Source organism: Motacilla alba, chromosome 12, assembly GCF_015832195.1.
Source record: "Motacilla alba alba isolate MOTALB_02 chromosome 12, Motacilla_alba_V1.0_pri, whole genome shotgun sequence".
Classification (NCBI taxonomy): Eukaryota; Metazoa; Chordata; class Aves; order Passeriformes; family Motacillidae; genus Motacilla; species Motacilla alba.
In genome coordinates, this window is record NC_052027.1 from 1,574,736 (window position 1) to 1,583,113 (window position 8,378).

At 53.7% G+C, this 8,378-nt stretch overlaps 1 protein-coding gene across 2 annotated transcripts in view; it reads right to left on the reverse strand.

The window, feature by feature from the left end:
* The window catches only part of ITPR1 (inositol 1,4,5-trisphosphate receptor type 1), a 162,604-nt gene extending 158,656 nt beyond the window's left edge, over positions 1-3,948 (reverse strand). For both annotated transcript variants that reach the window (XM_038149707.1, XM_038149706.1), the window contains exon 1: positions 3,815-3,948. The gene's annotated coding sequence lies outside the window, so the exon portion shown is untranslated. The remainder of the gene's footprint in view (positions 1-3,814) is intronic.
* Positions 3,949-8,378: the final 4,430 nt, after the last annotated feature.

Consider the following 8,378-nt stretch of genomic DNA (forward strand, 5'->3'; position numbering starts at 1 on the left):
AGCCTTTGGTCTCCATAAGCTGCTTTGGTGAGGCCGCCTTCCCTCACACTCACCCACGGGCGAGCCAGCAGCTCGTCTACCAGCTACTACAGAGCCACTACCCTCATCCCACCTCCCACGGGAGCCTGAGATTCCTCCTGGCTTTAAGACAATCCTACAACTACAACTATCTTGTATTTATGGGGTAATAATGTCTCAAAGACTCCCAGTACACTTTGCAAGTTGACACATCAGATATTCCAAAGCAGTCTGCTGTGCACTGAGGAGCCAGCACAGCCAACAAAGCAGCCAGGATCTCAGGTCATGGAAGCTGGAAAAGACCTTCCAGGGATCTAGTTGAACTGATAGCATGGTGCCCACCCAACCCTGCCAGGAAGAGCCACATCTGCTCAGTCCTTGAACACCTGCAGGGATGGGAGCCCTACAGCTTCCCTGGGCAGCCCATTTCAATGCTTGGTTACTCTTTCAAGTGAAGTTCTTTTTCCTCATATTCAACCCGAGCCTCCCCAGCCCAGTCTGAGGCCATTCCCTTTCCTCCTGTCCCTGGGAGCAGAGCCTGACCCCTCTGGCTGTCCCCTCCTGTCAGGAGTTGTGCAGAGCCACAAGGTCCCCCCTGAGCTCCTTTTCTCCAGACTGAGCCCCTTCCCAGCTGCTCCTGGTGCTCCCTTCCCCTCCCCAGTTCCATTTCCAGTTCCATTCCCATCTCTGGACACGCTCCAGCCCCTCCATGTTTTTCTGGCACCAAGGGTCCCAGAGCTGCCCCCGCAGTGCCCAGTCCAGGGACAGGCTCTGCCCTGGTCCTGATGCCACTCCCGTGCTGGGGCAGCTCTGGTGGCACTGGTCTCTTGCCTGCCTGGGCACAAACGAGCCCAGGAGGCCAAGAGCAGCTACACCTGCTCCAGGAGCTCATCAGAACAAGCAGCACCTGCTCTTCTGACAGCTCAAATTCGAGGGCTGGTACCAGACAAGGGCTCAGGGTATCTGGGATCTGCTTTCATCCTGCTTGACAGCACTGAACAAGAAGTTCCACCTCAGTGCTGTCCATTTCAGCAATTTACCAGGAGAGACCAGCTCATCTGACGAGAAGCAGCCAAAAGGAGCTTCTGCTTCCAGAACAGACTTCTAGACCACCCAACTTGACCAGCCCCTGGGGCTGTTCCCTTTTCTCTGGCACACACACAGTAGGGAGGAGCTGGATCCCCAAAATTCACCCCAAACCTGCCACCCCTGCAGGTGCCCTGTCCTCATGCTTGCCACGCTGTCAGGGACATTCAGGGCTGTCTTTAGCAGAGGAGTTACTACCAAGCCAGAGCAAGAGCTCCCACCACACAGCAGCAGCACACTGTGCCTTGCAGCTCTCCCTCTAAGCTGCAACAGCCTCACTTGTGAGCTGCCAGGACTTGAGATTATTTCTTCACTTTAACTCAATTCGTGCATTTTCTAGACTACAAACAGGTTTGTTGAGGGAACATGAGAGCATTGATGGTGCTGTGGATAAGATCATGTTACAGAACCACTGAGGCTGGAAAAGACTCCCAGGATCATCGAGTCCAAGCTGTGCCCTCCCCTTGTCCCCAGCCCAGAGCACTGAGAGCCACATCCAAGTGTTGCTTGGACACCTCCATGGATGGGGATTCCACAGCCTGCCAATGCCTGACAGCCCTTTCAGTGAAGAATTCCTGCCCAAATTACACTTCTCATTTATAACCAGAGATCACAACTGTCCCTTACTCCCCCTCCACCCTGCTCATCAGTCCCAGGACAGCTCCACCCATCCAAACCTGCAGCTCCATCAAGCACTGTCAAAGAAATAAACCAAATGCTCCCCCTCCCGTGCTCTTCACTAAGGCCTCCTCCGCCCTCCAACCATGGTGTTCAGGATTAGCACATCTCATAAAAACCATTTCCCCGAGCTGAGCTCCACCCCACGATTGCAAAGGCAAACCAAAGTTACTCCTGTTTGTTTACTTCCTAATTTATGAAACCTGGTAAGAGGAAACTATTTTCAAGGCTTAATCAACACTGCAAAACAAGCAGATGGGGGAAAAATCCCTCATCTAAGCAAACACTCTAATCTTGGGGAAATAAGGTATTTTAACAAGAAAAACCCCTGTTATTGACAAACAAGAGGCAGCTTAAAGAAAACATTAGAAATAATCAGCTCAGCATCAGCTTGTTTTGAAACACGCTGCAACTGCGGTTTTGTTTTCACAGTGATTCCTTCTTTTGGTTTAGGCGCACAGCGCACTCCAGCTTCACGCTGAGTCCCACAGTGGTCAATTCCCACGTTTGTTCCACCCCGGGGCCTGTGAACGCTGCATTTCTGGCCTGACGGATGCCACCAGCTTTCTCCACTCACTGGGCAGCCAAAGCCCTGCTCCAGCCACGGCACCCTGCAGTGCTGCTATTGCTTCAGGCACTCACACCAGCACAGCCACCAGGCATCCAGGCCAGGGAATACTTGCTGGGTGAGGAATTTGGTGTAAACCAAGGCACAGAAATCAACAAGAAATCCAGTGCTTGGTAGCCCATTAAGGTGGCCACAGAGGAAGCACAGAGGGGAAGGAAGGGATATTGGCCTCACATGGCACCACAGCCGAGCCCTGCAAGGAAAACAGCTCCACCAGGGCCTGTGGCCTGGGCTCAGAGTCAGCCAAGCTCCGGCTCTACACCGCTGGAAGTCCCGGGATAGCAGGAGAATTACTGAGCCCAGCAAAACAGCCTCAAAGGCAAACAACTAAACACACTTTAGGAAATAAAACACACGCACAGGTACCTCGCTAATAAATAAAACCAGCGGGTCCCACACACGCTACTCCCCACACGAGTCCCAGTCACTAAATCTTCATCAGGCAAAGATCTGGATTGCATTAGCCACGCTCTCCCCTGCTGATTTGCGAGCGGCAGGAGCGCAGCCCAGCCCATCCGCGGCCGAGCAGGCACAGCCCCGCTGCACGGCAACACATCCAACTCAAGCCTTCACCTGTTGGAGCCTTTCAGACCAACTCCTGGCGGCCGCAGCGAACCCACCTGGGGCCGGGCGGGGAAGGGCTGAGGCAGCCCCAGCTGGTCCCGCTGCACGGAGCGTTTTCCCTGCGGGGAACGGCCCGCACAGCAAGCGGCACACGGAGCCCCCCGAGGAGCCCCCACGACCCGCAGGGCCCGGGCGCTCGGCACGAAGCCCTGAAGCCGCTCGGGACCGTGGCACATCCCACGTACACGCATGGGGAATGCACATGTGCCCCCACCCCTTCCCCCGCCGAAGTCCAGTTATTGTAGTCCAGGAAACAGCCAAATATTTGGCCTGTCAGGCCAGTCAGCGGGACCCTCCGAAACATCCACCCACAGCTGCCCGCTTTTTGACCATTTAAGAGGAAGATCGCCCCTAGCCAAGTCCCCATCGGCGCTCACGAGTGTTTACATAACGCCAAACATCCCTCGCAGCCGAGCCCCGAGCACGGGGGCAGAAACACGGGGAAAGTTGGAGCGGACGCGCAGCTCCGCTGCCGGGCCCGCGGTGCTCCGGGGGACGGGACCCCGCTCCGGCGGCGCTGCAGGACCGCCGGGACCCGGAGGGGGCTCTGCCCGGTCCTGCGAGAGCTGCGGCGGCCGGGCATCCCCGCCGAGCACAGGAAGGCATCCCTGCACAGCAGCGGGCTGCATTCCCGGGTATCCCCGCCTAGCAACGGGCTGCATCCCCGCGTATCCCCACCCAGCACCCGCTGCATCCCTCGGGCTGCGGGACGGTGCTGCCCCGACAGCTACTCACCACCTCCCTCCCTGCCCAGTTGTGCCCGCTTTCTCCCGGCCGTACCTGGCTGCGGAGGCGGCGGGGCGGGCTACGGACGGCTCAGCAGCTCCATACCAGCGGCGGTCCCGCTCCCGGAGGCTGCGCCCGCCGCCGCCTTAGCTGCGCGTCCACATGGTCACTGCGCTCCGCGCCCGCCGCCGCGCCTTAAATAGCCCGCGAGGCACGCTGGGTAAGCGAGTCCTGCCGCTGCCGCGCCGCCGCGGGGGCGGGGCCCACGGGACTACAAATCCCAGCGTGCCCCACGCAGCGCTCCGGGCGGGGGCAGCGGACAGCGGAGACCCTGCGGGACCGCGCGGTCCGTGAGGGGGACGGATCCCCGGGTCCGTGCAGTCAGTGATGGGGATGGACTTCTCTGTCTGTGCGGCCACTGATGGGGGCGAACCCACCCCGGTTAGGGACGCAGATGTGTTTTGTTCCGGGGGGTCCGTACAGAGCCCTGGAGCGTGCAGGACTACCGGGCACAGAGGCTGCGAGAGTAAACCCTGAGTAAACCAGGTATCAGCGCTGTTAGGGGAGCGCAGAATAGCGGGAAGTGAGGGCTGAGGTGAGTACCTGCTTGCACAGGTGCTGTCACCTGTGCCGTGACTCAGGTGTGACCCCATGGCTGAGCGGCGTCCCGGCTGTTCTGCAGGAACGGCTCCAAACTGCGAATGTCACTGGAGTTCCTCTTCGCTAAAATTACTGCACGGGGGTAGGACATCGCAACTTCAGCCAGAATGACCAGCAGCGAATCAAAAAATAGTAATATTTCGTTTATTTATTGTATTATGTAATTATTTGTCCTTAAATATTAGCCGAGGTTATTCCCCACAGTTCCACCCTGATTTTCCTGCCCTCTGTGGCTGCTTGGCAGCGCCTGGAGCCGCGCAGGGGTGGATGCAGTGTTTGCCTGCAGAACAACTGTATGGCTTTAACTGGGATTTAGGTGGAGGAAGCAGTTCCCTCCCTCCCTGTCACCCACAGCCACGTGCTGCCGTGGGTAACAGGTAGGAATGGTGCCGGCTCCTCGCTTGTTTCCCTCTCCACAGCAGCAGGAGAACGCTGGTGAATGGGAACGAGCCCAGATTAGCCAGTTTGAAATCAACATAACTTCCCCTGCACTGGCTCTCCACTAAAAATACCTCTAGAGGAGTTGGAGCTGGGGCTCTGGAGCAGGGATATGCAGAAGCTGGAGCCTGTGACTCAGGAACTGAAGCGAAGGTCAGAGAACAGAGTTTTATGGGTTTCCTCCATGGCTGCAATACTACAAGCCATTACTCATCAGGAATTTGGCAGAGCAGTGGTGCCTAATATCATTAGATAATCCTAATGAATTCTTGTGTAATCAAATCTAATCTCTGGATGGGTTCAGCAGGCGGAGGCTGTGAGTGGCTGCAGCGGCTCCAGGGCAGTGACAGAAGGGCTGTCACCAGGGCCAGGGGCAGAGCTGTGCCTGCTGAGCACCTTGAGCAGCTCTGCAGACAGCGTGCCTTAAAATAGCTCCAGCACTGAGGGATGAATCCGAGCAGCAGCGCTGGGGGAGAGCACGGGATCGGGCTGCCCAGGGAGGGAGTGGAGTCTGCCCCTCTGGAGACATTCCTCCCCACAAATACCAAACACCAAAGGCCACATTTTTGCTTGTAGACTACATTTGGTTCTGGGTCTTGGTCAGCTCTTCAAAGGCTGAGGAGCTCATAGAATGCCAGAATGGTCCGAGTTGCTCCCAGCCCTATCCAAACTGGTCTTGGACACTCGCAGGGATGGGGCAGCCACAGCTGCTCTCTCTGGCCACCCTGTGCCCTTTTCCTGACAGGAAAGGATTTCTTCCTAATCTCCAACCTAACCCTATTCTCTGTCAGCTGGAATCCATTCCCCTTTGTCCTGTCATTACGTGCTCTAATGGCCCCTCACCAATTTTTGGGCCTTCAGCCAAAAATAATGACCAAGCTCTGCAAAGAGCTTGCTAGATTTGAAGGGGTGCTGGCAAAGACAAGATCATCATGGAAGTTTCCACTGCAGGAGAAGGTTTCCATTTGTCCTTAGGAGCTTGCTCTGGGCTGCTGCTGCAGGCACTGGCAGTTTATGGGGCTCCTATAATCTTACAGCCTTGAAAAGAGGTAAAATTGCAGGGCAGTGTGGGAGTGGGAAAGGTCACCTTGGGAAGGACCAGAGTATTCCCTTACAGGAATTTTCCCTGGCACTGGGACCTACAGGAGGCAGTCCTGAGATGGGAACAGTCCTGTTCACTCAGCAGCAAATGGGGGCTGGGCTTGGAGCCCACACACCCCCAGAGGGTCGAGGGAACGAACTCAAGAATTCAGAGAGGAAATAGTGAAAAAACACTACTTGGTAGGTATCACTTCATCCCTGGGAGCTGCACTGTGAATGTTTGGCCCAATTTCACATGTGGTTTCAGTCACAGGAAAACAACTTGTGAGGGATTTTCTTTTTTTGCTATTGGAGTACTTTGTTCTTTTTCTCCTTTTCAAGCCTTGTTCTGCTCCACTCCTACTTTATTTTTAGCAATTATGGAAATTCGGCACTGATGAAAGATGTTAAAATGAAAGTTGAAGTCTTTTATTTGCTTTTTTTATTTCTATTGTCTCGCTTTATGTTGACAAATTTGCAACTAACCGTTGGCTGTTTTGGAAACATTGCACCTCCAGCCTGCCGGGTGGCTTTGCAGGGGTTTTGGCTCTGCTGTTTTGGTTTTGTCTCTTTTGTCAGCTGCAGCTCAACAGCCCTGGAAGAAAAATGAGAGCAGAAGATATTCCAGTGAGGACCAACCTGTCTCCTCTTGCTCATGGCTGGCCCTCACAATGGGGGAGATGATCCCAGAAGTTCCCTGTCCTTAGGGAGATCCATGCAGGCACTCAGGGATGAAAAGCACTCCCAGAACACCTCAGCCTCTTGTGAAGTGCTGGAAAATCTCTCATTCCCATCACATTTTAATAACAGCAAGATGAGGAGTGTGGGGACTCGGTGTGGGGAGAGAGAAAAACTAAAGCCTGCGTGGCTGAGCACAGAATGATCCACAGCAGCAAAAGTTCTCCAAGTCCTCAGGATCTCAGGGTGGATGTTGCTCAGAAGCAAACTGTAATTATTTCATCTGTTCTCCAGGGAGAGTAAGGAATATGAACCCTCCTGATGGAGCTACACAAATGATGCACACAAGAATTCCAGGAAAACGAGCCATGAGAACGAGTGGGCAGGATACACCAGAGAGCTGTCCCGGCTCGCTGGAAATCAGCTGCTCTTCCTGAATTCCAGCACCACACAGCCAGAATCCCAGGGATTTATTAAGGGGAGGTTATCCTGGCAGACTGTGTTCAGTTCTAGAAGTCTGTAGAGTTTGGATGACTACTTTTTGCTCTCGCTTCAGTGAATTGTGTTGGGAAATATTTAGCAGGAGAAAAGAAGTTGGATTTCACTCTCATTTTCATAGGCATTAACTCCTTAACAAAGGGCAAAGATCGTCGTGTCGAGTGCAAAAGGAATATTTCCATTTTCCGACCCCAAAGCACCAAGGGTTAGTTGTATAATTAAGTTTGCACTCATTTGTTTTCCTGCACTCTGATGCTGTTCTGGAGCACTTCACAAGGCAAAAGGGACTAATGATGGATAATTGGAATTCATCCCTGCGAGGCCTCCCAGCACTGCCATTTTACACACAAACTTCCCAGAGCAGCTCCTTTCAGCACTCACACACACCAAACCATGAAACCCCTCCTTCACTCATGCTTCTCTTTGCTGTAAGTATAAGCCAAAATTAAATTGAGTATTTTGAATTAATATCCCGCAGGATGAGTTAAGATTTATTTCGGTGTGGGGGATGATGCAGAAGATCCGTTCTGCTGACAGCTCTGAACAGAAACTTGTCACATTCACATTTTCTGGAAAAATCCCCTTGCCCAGGATTCCTCTCCTGGGAAGCTGAGAAGCCTCAGAGAAAAAGGAAAATAAGATGATCTCATTTGCTTCTTCTGTGTTTTGCTGCTTTGGGATGTGTTTGCAGATTGTTTATCCAACAGGTGATTGTTTGATTGGATTCATGTGAATTGTTTTGACTGAATGACCAATCAGAGCCAGGCTGTGTCAGGACTCTGGAGAGAGTCACGAGTTTTCATTCTTATCTTTTAGCCTTCTGTAAGTATCCTTTCTGTAGTGTTTAGTTTAGTGTGGCATTCTTTAATATAATATAGATCATAAAATAATCAATTAGCCTTCTGAGAACACGGAGTCACATTCATCATTCCTTCCTTCATCTGGGAACCCTGCAAATACAAGAGAAGCTCCCACAAGAAAGTAAAGATGTTACAGTCTCCAACAACTGCAGTGAACTGCGGGAGAAAATGAGAGCACAGGAATTGTGATTCCCTGACGGACAGGGGGATCCCAAAGCCCCTTTCCAGGGAAGGGGCTGGAAGCCCTTGGTGCCCCTCAGCAGGTCCCCGTGCGGCACTGCAGGTGTTTCATGGCCGGGAGAGATTGCCGTGGGCAGCTGAGGCATGTGTGGGGATGGCCGAGCCCCCCTCGGGACCAGCGAGGGCTCAGCAGAGCGCTGCTCCACAGCCCGCGCCAGCTCCGA